At 47.6% G+C, this 13,790-nt stretch overlaps 1 protein-coding gene across 10 annotated transcripts in view; it reads right to left on the minus strand.

The window, feature by feature from the left end:
* DENND2B (DENN domain containing 2B) overlaps nucleotides 1–13,790 on the minus strand; it is a 150,054-nt gene that overhangs the window by 93,058 nt on the left and 43,206 nt on the right. For 3 of the 10 annotated variants that reach the window (XM_045894188.3, XM_054512067.2, XM_064577077.1), the window contains one exon: nucleotides 9,864–9,952. The exons of 4 other annotated variants lie outside the window; for them this stretch is intronic. The gene's annotated coding sequence lies outside the window, so the exon portion shown is untranslated. Of the gene's footprint in view, nucleotides 1–9,114; nucleotides 9,725–9,863; nucleotides 9,953–13,790 lie in introns of those variants that run through there. 3 more of the 10 variants (XM_064577075.1, XM_045894186.3, XM_045894192.3) reach the window with 3 other exon arrangements.

Here is a 13,790-nt window from a genome sequence, read left to right on the forward strand (position 1 = left end):
CTTTTTCTTATTGTGGTAAATACACATAACTCTATGGTATCCTCCTTTAGTTTCTACAATTTCCCAGGGCTCAACTTATTTGAGCAAGCTATGTAGACATCTGACCTTGGGTATTCTTCTGGCAAAAAGAAGCCTGGATAGCATGGCTTTTGAAATCCACCTGGGGGTCGCCTGGGTGGCTCAGTTGGTTAAGCGTCTGCCTTTGGCTCAGGTCATGATCCCGGGGTCCTGGGATTGAGCCCTGCATCAGCCTGCTTCTCCCTCTGCCTCTGCCCTCTCCCTGCTTGTGCGCTCTCTCTCTCTCTTTCAGTCACTTGCTCTCTCGCTCAAATAAATAAATAAAATCTTTTTTAAAAAGCTTTTCTATTTCTATTTGATGAGCTTTAAATAAGACAAACATCCCCAGTTGTTCCTCACTGTTTTCTTTTTAACCTGATCCCTGCCACTTCCCTTCGGGCATTTCCTCAGAGTTCAACCTGCTGCCCTTCTTACCACCAGACTCCTCCCAGCCAGCTCTCCCAGCACAAATGAGCAGTAACTCACTCCTGGGCAGCAGTGAGGGCTCCAACCCAGAGACACGGAGACCCGGAAAGGACAGTGCTGCCCACACCACTTCAAAAACAGCAATTTAGCTGGCAGTCTTTCCATGGGCGTCTGAACCCAGACGGGTAAGTGAATCAGGGGGTTAGAGGGAGGCAAAGAAAATAAAAAATTTCAGTGCTCTCTTTCCTTCCTAGATTCCAAAGCCTCAATTCTCTAAACACAGCGGCTGAGTTAGTCAAGTCACAGACTGCCAACCAAGGTCACTGCCATTGCCAAGTTCATCTCAGCTGTCCCAGGTATTTTCTCACATACTCAAGCACCACACTTATTTACAGTTGCTGGGGTCGGTTAGGTTCTTTAGTTTCCTTTCCCTATTTGCATCCACTTTGCCAAGAGACAGAGTACTGTACATGCCCACATGGGTCTGATCTTCTTTTCCTCAGATCTTTACGAATGAGTGTAAATACCTAAGTGCGGCTTCTATACCATGTGGTCTTTGCCTCTTTTAGTCGCTCCTTCAGAACACACAGTAGGTCAAAAACTGCTAATCAACTAAATGGGGTGAAGGATTCTGTTACAACTTTGTGCCAAGAAAACCGACCTCCAATAAGGAGTGCCGGGCATGGTTTTGGCAGCCATAAGGACCATCAAGGCTGAGCTTCTCCCCACAGTACAGGGAGCTACTGTAGGGTCAGAGCTCCCTCCTACAGAAGTAAAACTGCAGAAGAAATAAAATGTTTGAGCCTAATCTGCAGAGTGTGGTCTTCTGAAGCAAAAGGAACCTTAAATTATAAACAGCCTGACTCAAAGGGAAAATCTGTGAAGCACCTACTCCCAGGAACTCCCCATTCTGCCCTAGGCCTGCCTGGGTTCAGTAGGCCCATAAATTGGCACTGTTGATATGACCTTTCCAGGATATATTTCAACAAGAGATAACAACAAAGCTCAGAGCTTTGGTAGCACTCAGAGGAGATTTGAGGGACTTAAAACATGCTGCTAAGTTTGGCAGCAAAAGTTCCTGTTTCTTGCAATTGGAAAAGGAAATCTCTTTATAATTACACTTGTAGATAAAATACACCAGCTACTCATGCTACTCATTCTAGTTAGGAACAGATTAGAACCACCTCATCTCAATCCACCACTCCTCTGAGATTGATCTGAGTGATCACTGTGGGGGCAAGTCTCACCTGGGGCTGGGAAGTCAATGTCCCTCTTGGGAAGATAATGTGCCAGGAGCTTCTCCATAGGGCTTACTGTCGTAGCCACTATCACTTGCCCAGAAATACCACTCTTCATTACCTAGCTCCGTCTCTGAGTTTACACTCTCCCTCAGCCCACTTCCTATCTTGTTCTTTTACCCAGGGTTCTGCCATGTCCCTAACTCCAGTGCCATATAATGTAAGTTACTCATCAGAGACGGTCCTTTCAACCTACATGCTCTTTTAGCTCAGATTCCCTTTCTGGTTTATACATGTCTTTGCAAAAGCAAAGTACAAGAGCTACGATCTATGTACTGTTTACAGGACACTTATTACTGCTCTGCTGATACTCGATGTCTGCCCAAGACAGGAAGGAAGGGGGTATTGCCCCAATTTCTCAGAAGAACAAACCAGACAGACCAGCCACTTGGAAACACACTCTGCTTGGCTTACAAGGGAATAAGAAATATAACAGGCATTGCTCACATTTCATTCAACATCAGATACGAGGTACTATCCTAAGCACGTGATACTTAGGCCTTACCACAACACTATGGAATAGTACTCACAGTTTCACAGCAAAGGAACTGGGGCATGGACAGGCTACACAATTTACCCAAGACCTCAAAGGGAGTAAGCAGCAGAGCCAGAATATGAACCCCAACTGTCTGACCCCAGAGCCCAGGCTCTAAGCATCACTCTTTCGTTAGACGGCTCTTCTCCTAACACACGAATTTGTCGTTGAGCACCACTGACTCACTTCAAACTCTAAGGGAGAGAGAGGGTCAGCCAGGAAACACTGCCATTTTTCTCCACAGAGAGAAGGAAACAGTGACGGCAGTATTTATTCACAGGGCTGATCTGAGTCTATACAGCACGACAAATAAGTACCCTCAACATCTGTCGACCAAAATTTTCCCATCGGCACTGAGTGAAACCCACCTCCTTTCTTACTAACCTGGTAGACTTTCTGACTGGCCAAAGGCTGGAGACTCTTCGCAAGCTGTTACAACCAAGCCCCGTGCATCTGAGAACAAGATCCCAAGCTCCAAGTTACAAGAACCAAGTCAAACGCTTCCTAGAGTCCAGCTGATGGGATTTTTTTAAAAAGCTACTGAAATGTTGTTAAAGCATAAACTATATATGTTGGCCACTTTGGGGAGATAAAATGTATAAAATATTATACTTAATTTTATAGAACTTCAGGGAATCTGTTGGAAAGATAAGATACATGCACTTAAGAATCAAGTCAGAATGTCAATGAAAACACTCAATCTAAACCTTCCACTTTCTAGAAGAGGAAACCGAAGTCTAGAGAAGCCAAGGTTACTTCCCCAAGGTCATCGGTCAAGTCACTGATAGAGCCAGGACTAACACTCAGATCTGCTGACTACATGACCAGGGCTCTTTATATTGCTGTATGGAGGCAGAGGAACTCACAGGAGGGAGAGATCTCGAACAACAATCGCAGCAACAGTTACCAAGAGCATATCTGTGCCAGCAACTAAGCGAAGTGCTTTATATAAATTCATTTAACCCTTGCGACAAACCTTTGAGGTAACATTACTCCCAATTACCAGATGCAGACACTAAGACACTAAGTCCTTTTTCCATTGATTTTTAAAAATTAATTTAACGGGGGGGGCACCTGGGTGGCTCAGTTGGTTAAGTGTCTGCCTTCAGCTCAGGTCATGATCCCAGGGTCCTGGGATCGAGCCCCGCATAGGGCTCCCTGCTCAGCGAGGAGTCTGCTTCTCCCTCTCCCTGCCGCCCCCCCCAACTCATGCTCTCTCTCTCTCTCAAATAAATAAATAAAATCTTAAATAAATAGAATCCGATTTGACTTTCCTGTGTTGTAATCCCAACCTGATTAAGAGATGCCAGCCTTACTCTTCAAAATGCTGCTTTAAGTTGATGATGATACTAAAGGAAAGCATTGCACATTTGCTAGGTGCCAGGCTGGGCTGAGAGCTTTCCATGTATCATTTCATTCAATCCTCAGCACAACTCTCACAAGCTAAGTACTGTTATTATATCCATTTTACAGATACCTCACAGAAAACAGAGGCTCAGGGAGATTAAACAACTTGCCCAAGGTCACACAGCTAGTAACTGTAATGCCAGATTCTAAACCTAGGCATGTGAGACCCACAAGCGCCAGCTCTTCACCACTGCACCTCACGGCATTGAGATGCTCACCGTAAGTGCAAATGGTTCGTTCCACCACACACGCACTGAGGATCAAGAGTCACTGATAGCTGAACAAACACAGGTTGATTCATTTGAAAGCAATCTATAAAACTCGGTTGTCAGAACTGCATAAGGGAGCCTGTGTTCCAAGATACAAGTGAGCACACCAAAATTCACTTCCTCGAACAAGGCTGAAGAGTTCTGAAAACTAGCTGACTATATAGTTTTCTTTCCAATTTTCCTCTTTCTTTTTTCCTATCCCCCACACCTGATGTTGACACTCTCAGAGAAGCTTCGACAGAGACCAGAACCCTCTCCCTCCTATCTCTAGTCCTTTTTAGTTGGCTCTCTTCCATCATTCAAACAGTGCTTTATATCAGAGTCTAAAAATTGGACGTTCCGCCTTCTTCCCAGCCTGAAGCATGAGATGGTCATTAACCCTACCTGCAAAACCCTAACTTCAGCTGGCCTATGTTTCTTCTCTCTTAATCACAGAGACAGGCTCACTTTGGGGAGGAAATAACTACGATACAATACCTAGTGACAACATCAAGTTCACACTTGATACTATTTAGACCCTCCCCAGCTCTTGGCCCAGACCCTCCATATTCACTGACGAAATGGGTGGACAGACCAAGAGGGCACATTGGCGCCAGAGATGCCTCCAAGCCCAGGAGCAAATGAACAGGGTGTCAACCACAATGCCAGCCTCCCTGTTATTAGGACCTACACAACACGGTCCCCTTGGGTCCCCTGGGGGCAGGCCAACCTTCTGCTAAATTGTGAAGGCCTCCTAGAGCAGCCCAGCTACTGCCTTCTATCTCCCATGCTGTTCCTCAGAACTACCTTCCTCCCCTGCCCCAGTCCCCTTGCCCAGAGCTTCTCTCCTGTTTCCTCCTCGGCTCCCATAACCCCCTGTTCATCTCATTTTCCCAAGGATCAAACAGTCCTTCATTTGATGTACTGCTTCCTATTAGTCCACCTCCAGCTCACCTACAAAGCCCTTCAGTGACAAGTCACGCACAAGAAGAGTCTGCATCTTTGAGAAATGGGCAGTTTCATGACAAACCCTTAGAAACGGGTCAGCTTTGGTTAAGGTATCATACTCTAATTGCATATAATTCACCCTTTATAGAGACAGTACAATCTAACACACAGGCAGTTTTTAGATGAGAAGAATACTGATAATTTTGACAGTATATTAGAGCCAAAAATAATAAGAGAAGGGATCTTTGGAGAAATCCTACAATAAGGTAGTCTAGGCTCATTTAACATCCTCCTCTCCCCTCAACACACATACACATAGGAGAGTTTTCTAGGTCTTACAGGGGGGTTTTCTATCAGGCAATACTCCGTGGCATGTTCCCTAAGACAGATGCACCCAGTATTTCACCACACCCACCTACTGAGATAGATGCACACAGTGCCTCCTCCCCAGAAAAAAATAGATGCTCAGACTCTCCCTCCCCACCCCCAGGAGAAGGCGCTCACTAATGCAAGTTCTCCCTCAGGCTTTATAGAGAAATCTCTGCAGACTATGCCAGACGGTAATTTTTTTTTCCTCTTTCATGCCCTCCTGGCCCCTTCTCCACTTTCCATGGTTCTTCTAACTCAAAGAACTCAATTATCTGCAGGCAGATTTCCCCTTCCCCTCCCCCTGTCCACCCTAAACACCCTCTTCTCCCAAGCTAACGTAGAGGACCAGAAGGGAGGCCAAGCCAACACTCTGCAGGGCTGATGCCTGTACTCCTCCAGGCTCAGATACGCATTCCCTGTGCTTGGCTGCCTCAGCAAACTCTCTTGGGCCCAACACTAGAAATCAGGAGACTCCAGGACAGTGACACATAGGAGACAAGAGAAACAACAGGAAGACATGCTCTTCAGTCTCTCCCCCCCCGCTGCCTGCCTGCAGAGAGGTGCTCTGGCAGTCCCTGACTCAGACCCTCCCACCACCCTCAGGTGCCCAGTGGTGCCCCCCAAAGTAGTTCTTAGAATCAGATTAGGTAGGAAATGGAGCACAGCCTCTCTTACTCCTGGGCCAGCAGTGTGGCCATGATACCTGGAGTCTGGGGTGCCCCTGCAAACTTTATACCCAAGCCCTCCATTCCAGGGATAGGGCAGAGACAGCGGAATTCAGGATGCCCTAGGCCTGTCCTCCAAGGCATTTCAAAGTTTCAACTTCCTTGGATAACTGATTATTCTAATTTTAGAGAGAGGGAGCCCAGTGGGAGAGTGTGCAGGAAGGGGTGTAGAGGAAGGGGGAGAGAGGGAGTGAGAACAGGAATGTTACTTTTTAATCCTTAAAGAACACAGAGGGATCCATCCAACGTGTGACTCAGCTCTGGGAAGCTGGACTGAGGAGGAGTGGGGAACAGCTGCAGCCCCAACCTAAGCTATGGACAAAGTTGCCATCAGGCCTTAGAGGCTTGCTGGGCTGTGATTCGCCTGGGAAGGTGGCTCTGTTGTTCAACAACAAATCTGCCTCTTTAGGGTCTTCCCAGGGGTTTCCTCCCAGAGCCCAGGGCATGGTAGGCAGCTTCCCTGTCCTACGACAGAAGCTGGGGCTGCAGGTGGGGTGCCAGGTCCCTCCCTGTGTTCCCACCAAGCATGCCATGAGCCGTACACACTCCCTGAGATCAGATCCGGGTGTCCTTGCCTGGAGTCTCCCCACCCCTGCTATTCTGTTCCTTGGCACAGTCCCACTGCATATCAAGAATCTCTGCCCTTGAAATTCCCACTTCCTCATTTCTTTCTTTCTTTCTTGTTTCCCTCTAAGCTGTAGTCACACAGGTTCCTGAAAGCTGCCCAGCCCCCAAGGAGCCTTTCAGAGCGCTAACTCTTCCTGCCAGTTAGACGCTGCCTTTCAAACCCAGAACAGGAGAAAGGCCTCTCTGCCCACTCAAAACAGTTTCCCCAGCAGAGCCCAGCAGAATGAGGGAACCAAACCTGACAACCAGAAGCCTCTCTTCCAGCTACTGAAATTTATGACACCATAACTGCCAGGTAGCTAGCTGTGGGACACTGGAAAAGCAAAGGGTCTGCTGGAATCCCTCTCTTCTGTACTAAACACATGAATCAGGTGACCTAAGGGAAAGAAAGTTTCATCTCTGAAGGATCATTTATGAGGCTCAAAGCCTACAGTGAACATCACTCTATTTCCCAACCCAAAGAAAGCACTATTTGTTTCCTTTAATATCTTAAAGGACTTTTTAAAGGTTTTCCTCATTTTTATTTGTAAATGCACAAAAGAAAAGGGCACTTTATAAACTGGGAAACCAGAACAGAGGGGCAAAATGACTATACAGAATAGAGTGGGGTCATCCTTCAACATCTTACATTATAGAGGACTTCTTACTTAGAATTACTTTCATGAAAATGATCTCATTTTTGTTCTTCCCAAAAGACCTGTTGAAGTAGTTATATCATTATCTTCCATCTCACAGCTAATAACTCCGAAGGTCACAGAGGTTAATGGTCTTGCCGATAGCCACCTTGATGGCAAGTAGCAGAATCTGACCATGGACTCAAGTCTACTAACCCCAAATCCGGTGTTCATTCTGATTTACCAAAAGAATGATCATCGCTAGCCCTCTTCACATATCGGGGCTGGGGGGAGGTGAGCCCCAACCACAGCCACTTGAGCAGAGGAGAACTGAGATTCTGGATTTGCACTGCCTCTTCCTCACATCCCCCAAATTTAATCCCAACCAATAGTGCAATGCCATATCCCCCCAACAAAACAGAGGTTTCTACCAAGCAGAGGATCACTGGAGTGTACTAAAAGGAGGCATCACTTTAACAGTGGCCCATCTGAGGTGCAGGGCCACGGAGTTCACCCTTGTGGACCCTTAGGCCACAATACTGGTGCATACGTGTACACATTCACGGAGCCCAAATTGGGGACATGGTCAGTGCTTTTATTGGCAAGCTGACCCGAAGTTAATCAGAAGGCCCCCTCATTGTCTGCCAGAATACAAAAGACATTCTGTTCAGAAAGTTCAAGAAGAAAAACCAAAGAGCCAGGACAGCAGCTGTTCCCTCATCCCACAGAGAAACCAAAGGCATCCACAATGTTCCTTGAGGCCCAGGAGTAAGTTTGAGATACAACATGCCTGAAGCGGAAGCACATCTCCTGATGGGTCCCCACTGCAGGGAGTGTCTGCTGCATGAATCTTCCAAATCAGATTACTAACAACCTAGCTACCCCCATCACCTATAAAGTGCCTTTCTGGAAGGGTTTCTTCTGCTAGGCCACACTGAGCTCACCACACACCAGTCCTCTAGGTCAGAACAAGTTTTACCAAAGCATACGACAAACAGAAGAGGAGTGCACAGCATGGACAGTGCATGCCCTGAGACTGGGTTAAAATATTAACCCAAAGTATCCATCTGGCACAACCACAATACCTCGTGTCTCCACGAGCAAGCTAGCTCTTAGCGGCCACCACTGAGAGCTCACTTGGAGATACCTGTATAGGAAACCTCTTCACAGGCCCCCCAACCCAAAATACACACACACCTGCCAGCCTCCACCCCATATACTTTTTAGGAAAGCCTGTGATGGGCTTTATTAACGCAGGAGAACAACATGCTTCTTTCCAAGTTACCTGGGAGAGAGACCGAGAGTGTGATTCCCAGCTCAGATATCCCTAAGACGGTCCCTCTGTCCTAAGAACTGCTCCAGAGACTGGGAACTCACCACAGGCCCCTAGCTGAGTTAACTGGCTTTTTTTTTTTTTCGTTACAGGTCAGACATAGCAGCACCAAGAGACAAAACAGACAGTGTTCACTAGAACAAACCACGCCACTCAAAAGACACTGGAGTTTCCGTGTAGGAACCTCAAACACAATACTGGAGTGATGATAACTTGCTTTTTCTATATAAAACACTCTTTCTGTAACATATCCTAAGCCTTTGTGCTAAATAAAAGATGATGATTTCTACAGAAAGTCTAAACACCTCAGGTTCAGCAAGAGTGAGATCAGCTAGATTTGCAAAGTCAAGAAAATTGGCTGTTTCCCTCCTTCTTAAGCTAATAGAATCCAACTGTTGAAGCATGACATCATTCCTGAGCCCCAAACCCCAAGCAGAGAGTACAGACATTTGCCTGCCTCCCAGAAAACAGCCCAAGACTATGGCCAGGAAAGGAGAAAAAACAATCCAAGCCGGAGCTGACCTTACCTGAAAGTCCCGGTGCTTTCCTGCCCACTCCATTCTCGGCAGAGTTTGGCTCACACCACAGTCTGTAAGGGAGCCCAGGGCCCCAAAATCCACTCGCTTAAGCTCCGATACCTGCTGCGAGCTTCCCACAGCTCCTTCCTCTGACCTTTCGTGGAGTTCCTTCCAGCCAAATGAGCAGAGCACTTCTAGCTGGCCAGGCCAGTTGTCATGGAGACCCTGTTCTCGCCAGCCAGCATGCTCCTGTGCTCGCGCTTGCTCGCTCTCTCTCACTCGCTCTCTCTCTCTCTCTCCCTCTGTCTCCTCTCTCCTCTCCCCCTCCACCCCCCTTCTCTCCCGCTCTCAGTTCTGGGAGGCTTCCACAAAACAGCACTGTCTTTTGATCAGCTCGGGTTCTGCACACATTCCACTCCTCCTACCTCCCTTCCAGTCAAACAAGGGCTCTGGGCAGCTCCTGGGAACTTGCTTCAACAGCTCAGATGGGAGAAGGGAAAGACAGTGAGTGGACTTGTTTTCCTCCCCTCCAGTGTCTCATTTTTTTTTAATTTGGAGGAATCCTGGCCAGAGAGGAGGGAGCTAGCTGGAGCACTTGGGAGGGGAAGCAAGCCTTTCCTCTGGGTCCCAGAGTGCGGGTAGGAGGACCCAGACGCATTGCCTTGACTTGTTTGTGCACTTGGGATTTTCCGGGCAGCACTTGAGGCGGAAATGCATTCACATCCCAGGAGCTCGCCTGGACTGGCCTCTCTGCTTACCTTGCTGCCTGCCCAGGTTGTGGTGATCGCTTTAACCAGTGCAGGGACTCATGGTACTATTGCTGGTGCCCAAGCAGTCTCTCATCTTCCTGCAATGGAGAGGAAAGACACTAGGTCAGGACCAGTAAGAGTCCTGGGCAAGTCCAGAGTCACAGCCCAAGCAACAGACATGACACAAACACAGCCTCATCGCTCTGCCCTGCTCAGGGCCTGCAGCTAACGCCCCGGCTGTCTGTGAGCTGCTGCGACAGCCAGGAATACTGCCACTCCTGTTCAAGAGCTAGCACGGTGCCTGGGACACGGCAGGCCCTCTCAATTCAACCCCCCATGTACATTTCTGCTTTGTGACCTTCTTTTATATGCACTATTCTGTCTGATCCTCAAACCATTTGAAATTCACTGGACAATATTATTACCATTTTATAGATTGGAAAACCAAGGCTCAGAGAGACCCAATGTTTAGTCCACAGTTACACAGCTCGTGAGTTAGGCAGTTGAAGAACTAGGAGATTAGGCCACTGTCTTCCAGTCCAGGGCACTTTCCACTAAAGTACACTACCATCTGATCCTAAGAACTAACAACTTTTTTTTTTAAGATTTTACTTATTTGGGGGCGCCTGGGTGGCTCAGTTGGTTAAGCGACTGCCTTCGGCTCAGGTCATGATCCTGGAGTCCCTGGATCGAGTCCCACATCGGGCTCCCTGCTCGGCGGGGAGTCTGCTTCTCCCTCTGACCCTCCCCCCTCTCATGCTCTCTCTCTCTCTCATTCTCTCTCTCAAATAAATAAATAAAATCTTTAAAAAAAAAAAAAAGATTTTACTTATTTGACAGAGAGACACAGCGAGAGAGGGAACACACGCAGGGAAGTGGGAGAGGGAGAAGCAGGCTCCCCGTGGAGCAGGGAGCCCGATGCGGGGCTCAATCCCTGGACCCCGGGATCATGACCTGAGCTGAAGGCAGACGCTTAACGACTGAGCCACCCGGGCACCACACTAACAACTTTTTTGATAGCCAGTATTGAGATACAAAGCTGAGTTCCCAGGGGAAGGTAGAGAAATCTTTCAGTCATCGTGTGTGAGACCTGACTACCATCCAGTTGGCCTGAAGACTCTATGATAGCATCTATGAGACGTGGAAGGTAATGTGCACAGATTAGAGCGAAAAGTCCTGCCCCAAAGCTATAAATTACCTTACACTTTTCCCAAGTACCCTCATAAATCTTGGCTTATCTGTTCAACACAACTGACCTAAAAGTTAGGACTGGTATTATCATACTAATTTAACAGATCAAAGAAAATCTCAAAGAGAGGTCAAATGACTTGCCCCAGCTCACAGAAGCAGAAAATAACAGACCTAGATACAGCCTTTCAGCTCTCCTGTGTGTATTAAGCAGAGTAGCTGTAGAAGCAACCATGGAGCAGGGGTCAGAAGACCCTGGAAGTGTCTGGCTCTACCACTAACTAACCTCCCAGTTTCCACCTGTGAAACCTACCCCATGGGCAACTGACAGGCTGGGATGGGCATAAAAAGAGATGATGTGTGGGAAAGCATTCTCCTTAAATTGGGCACTGAGCTAAGAACTTCATTCATCTCAGTTGTTTTTTACCATGTACAAACAAACAAAAAGCCAGGGCAGTTGGTATCTCTCCCAGAGGAGGACACTGGGGCTCAAGGAAGACATTTTTCAACGCTGCTTCCTAAAACAGTGCCAGAGAGGTCCTGATGGAATCTTTAATGCAGCAATTCCTTGCAGAATCCTTGTGTTTTTATTAACCTCTGATATATCACAAAATTCTCAAAACAAGATTTTAATTGACTTAAGCTTAAAAGGTAAATATTAAAAAAAAAAAAAAAAAAAGGTAACTACATGTCAGGAGCCAAAGTAGGAAAAGCATCAAGAAAATGCAACAGGAAATAACGGGACGGTATAAACCCTAAGTGGTGGTGGGCCCTATTGCTGTAGTGAAGCCATCAGAGCTTCAAAGGGGGCAGGGACCAATCTCCCACTACAGATGCCCAACCTGAGCCAAACACCACCTCAGGAATCCCTCAAAGGCCCTAGTGTCCCACGTCTGCAAAGGAAGACAGGATGAAATGGCAAGTGCAACACCATCAGGTCCCAAAACTTCTCCCTCTTCCCATTCCCCACAGGCATCCCTCTGTTCTCCTCCTCACTCTGAAAATGCACATTCCACTTCCCAGTAGCCATACTGAAAAAGAAGAGATGATGCCCATTCACTTCCACAAGATAATACTCACAGTTACAATATTAGCACCAACTAACATTTACTGAGCACCTCCCATATGGCAGGCATTCTTCAAAGCACTATGAGGGGCCAGGGGCCGGGGCCGGGGCTGAGTACTGAAGCGGCTACAAGTCTAGTCTCTAAAGTAATCCAGACTTCAAAAAGCCCTCCAGACTGGGCACAAAATGCAGGCCATGCTCCCCCTAGTGGCACCCTAGAGTTCACAGAGATTCTTTAGAGCCTTGTCCTCAGGGGGAAGGGAGACAGTAAGGGCCCCATGATAGAAGAACCAGAACCCCTGCTTGGGTGCTGCTGCAGGTATAAGCTCTTTGAACTAGGCAGGGCAAGAGGACAGCTGCATACCTCCGCTGCCTAGGCAAGGCTGGATTCAGATCAACCCTACTTGACCTCTCCCAAATGACAGGGCTTTATGGGGTCTAGGATCTGTTGAAAGGCACGCATACAATCTTGTGCCAGAAATCTGGGAGACACCCTTGCGTCTTCCTGCCTCTCTCTCCCCATATCCAATCCATTTGCCAATTCCAAATAATTCTATTTCCAAAATGTGTCTATCCATTTTTCCGCCCTCCACTGCCACCTCAGTCCCTTCCCTTGATTACTGAAAATCCTCCTGGATTGCCCCAGCTTCCACTCTTATCCCCCCAGCTCCATTCTCCATGCAGCTGTCTGATGGACATCCGATCCTGTCATTTCCTGCTTGATGCACTTCAATGGCTTCCCACTGCACTTGAGATACAATCTGAATTCTTACCAGGACCTAGAAGGCCCTGCTTGATCCTTGTCCAGCCTCCTCTCAGCGCACTTCCTGCCCTCCACCTCTGTGTGCTAGCCACACAGGCCTTCTTTTAATTCCCCCCAAAGGGCCAGATTTTTCCCAAGCTATTCCCCTTGGCCTGGGACACCCCCACCCCCACCCCCGCCCCCAGTCTGCCTAATTGGCTCTTACCTTGCCTCAACTTGCCTCTCACCTCCTCAGAGAAGTCCTCCATGATCCTCCAATCGAAATGAGGATTTATCCTTCATAGCACTCGCCATAATCTCCAACCAAAATACATTTCCCTTTTCTTAAGGCCAATTTTCCCTGATGAGCTCCTTGGGGCAGGAACCTTGACTGTTTTGCCACCATACTCCCTGCATCTAGGATAGGGTCCAGCTCCCAGCTGGCACTCAGAAGTTTCTGCTGAATGAGTGCAAAGAACCCATTTTGTCTTGTCCTGCAGGAAGAAGAAACTTAGAACAGCTATCTCATGCCACTCATTGTTTCTTTTCATAGACTTACAAACTATAATTACATCTCCTCTCCTCATGTGCCTTGCCTGTGGGCTCGACCAAAAATTCCTGTAAAGTCTCCCTGTGGTTTATTTCCCAGAAATTTCCTCATAAGGTCACTCTTCTAGGGATGCGCTCCAGGGTTTTGTGGCCTCTCCCATTTACCCACTACAGGCACTCCTCCACCAGCGTCACTGCCAAACCGAGCGGGGTGCAGGAATGGCCCAACTCCCACAGATGAGAAGGATCTCTCAGGTCAGCTCCATTCAGGGACAGTAACATTTTTCTCTTACCTCCATTGTGCAGGTCACTGTGCTTATGAAAAATACATTTTTCCTTTAAAAAGTCATCTTATGGGCGCCTGGGTGGCTCAGTTGGTTAAGCAACTGCC

Source organism: Mirounga angustirostris, unplaced genomic scaffold (assembly GCF_029215605.1).
Source record: "Mirounga angustirostris isolate CCGP_5_RB_7025 unplaced genomic scaffold, mMirAng1.0.hap1 SCAF_13, whole genome shotgun sequence".
NCBI classification, from domain to species: Eukaryota; Metazoa; Chordata; class Mammalia; order Carnivora; family Phocidae; genus Mirounga; species Mirounga angustirostris.